At 39.7% G+C, this 2,107-nt stretch overlaps 1 protein-coding gene across 1 annotated transcript in view; it reads left to right on the top strand.

Moving 5' to 3' along the window:
* The first annotated feature begins 1,135 nt into the window (after window positions 1-1,135).
* The window catches only part of LOC101846673 (mitochondrial amidoxime-reducing component 1), a 12,822-nt gene continuing 11,850 nt past the window's right edge, over window positions 1,136-2,107 (top strand). Inside the window, exon 1 of the mRNA XM_035971367.1 lies at window positions 1,136-1,253. The gene's annotated coding sequence lies outside the window, so the exon portion shown is untranslated. The remainder of the gene's footprint in view (window positions 1,254-2,107) is intronic.

Here is a 2,107-nt window from a genome sequence, read left to right as displayed (position 1 = left end):
AGGAGGAGGAGGATCAAAATCATTACCCTCGATGGCTGTGCAGCTGCAGGCGTGTTTTCTCCCCATGTAGACAAAATAATATCTAATATAATATACTTGGGGCCGTGGGTGGTTGGCGGGTGCTCTGGTGTGGTTTGCTTCTTCATTCCTATAAAAAAAAAAAACTATCGCCCTTCTCCCTCCTCCTCCGTTTATGTGTGTGTGTTACTCTCTTGTAACACATCTAATCTTCGGCACTTATAGTATGACCTTATTGTGTTGCAAGTGCCGTAAAACTTTTACTAAAACTAACTACTTGGGGCCTGCCAGCTTGCAGCAGAGCTTGTCAAACCCATGTTATAATCTGTTTGCTCTTTTGTGTGCATTCGTTTTTGTTATTGTGTGTGTGTGTGGGTTGTTGTTTTTTTGTTTTTTTTGGGGGGGGTTGGTTTTATCATACACACTCGATGGCTGTGCAGTTGCAGGCGTATTTTGTCCCCATCCATGTAATATGTAGACTCATAATAGGCCTATTCAGTATAAACACTTAATGGCCTGCTAGCTTGCAGAATAGCTTATCAGACACACGTGATTTGTTTGTTTGTACTCTTGTATGCACACAGGCTCTCCTCAAAACATTTTTTTCTTTATCATAAATACTTTTATCTAAACAGTGAATCTTGAGAGAGGCTGGTTTTGTTTGTCATGGTTTTAAAGAAAGTTACTATTCGTCACCGTCACGCCTTGTCGTATGGCAAATTAATGCACCGTTTGCAAAAGCAAAAAAAAAACATTGTTTTATTTCGCGCAGAGCATAATACACATATTATAGTGGTGTCGATGGCTATACTGCAGTACTCTGACAAAACGCCTTTACTTATTCACAGTAGTTTTGAGAAATCAGCGATTTTCAGTTTTCTTACAATTGGTGAGCACAGGGAATGACAATTTCTCTTCATGGTGCAAGATCAACCGTTGACGTACTGTGCACGATAGTTTAAATTTCATAAGAAAACGAAAATAAAGTGCTTTCTCGAAACTGCTGTGAATAAGAAAAAGGCGTTTTGTCACAGCACGCCAGTATAGTGGTTAGGCTACCGGACTTGTAATCGGGAGCTTGCGGTTTCGGGGCTTCGAGTCGCCGGCCCCACGTTGTGTCCCCTGGAAAGGCACTTTACACGAATTTTCCTCACTTCACACAGGTGGGAATGGGTACCCGGCTATGATGACTATGAGAAAGCCGAGATACCTGGCCATAGACAGCGAAAGATCGTGTCAGTATGTTTGTGTTTTAGCACTGTGTGCTTATTCCCAAGAAGTTGAAGTTGTTTCAGAATGCTCTAAGATCTGCGGGTGATGGTATAGATTGAGATCTTCTTGTTGAGCGGAGATTTGCGCTATATATTGTTGTTATTGTTGTTGTTGTTGTTGTTGTTGTTGTTGTTGTTGTTGTTGTTGTTGTTGTTGTTATTATTATTATTATTAATACAAAGTTTAATACTCGTATATTACCGGGTTTTTTAAAGAAGAAAAATGAGACTAAAACAAATTGATGTGCCTCCTCAAACTCTACATCATACTTGATTTTCATTTTTTAAAATGTTTATATATATATATATATGTATATATATTGTATGTATATACAATGTATACATACATTTTGCATATTAATGTTGAATGACGGCGACGAATAATGTCTAAAATGTTCTCCTTTCAAATCTGTACCTGCTCTCTAGCAATGTTCTGTCGTCTGCTCCCACCCCCTCACCTCCTTTGGGCTCCTGACTCTTTCTGCAGCCTTTTTTTTTTGTTGCTGCTACTCTTTGGCTCATTCTTACTTCTGTCTTTCAGCCACACCCCTGATTTACACCTGGCCTTCTTGGATAAGGGCGAAAAATCTCGGAGGTTTTGTGTGCAAGTTGCGCACGTTAAAGATCCCTTTATGATGGTCCAAAATCGATAAGAGCTCTTCGGTGGCTGCCCGGGTAAAATTCAAAAGTTCCTCTGTAAATGTTTGAATGTGTGCCGCACGTACGCTCTTATGAACGTATGCAGTTGCGAGCGCCTTAAACGCTTACCATAAAAATAAAAATAAAAATAATGTGAACAGAATCTCCATTATAGCGGT

Source organism: Aplysia californica, unplaced genomic scaffold (assembly GCF_000002075.1).
Source record: "Aplysia californica isolate F4 #8 unplaced genomic scaffold, AplCal3.0 scaffold00424, whole genome shotgun sequence".
Classification (NCBI taxonomy): Eukaryota; Metazoa; Mollusca; class Gastropoda; order Aplysiida; family Aplysiidae; genus Aplysia; species Aplysia californica.
Note: the sequence above shows the minus strand (reverse complement) of the source record. Positions and strands in the feature narration are given on the sequence as shown.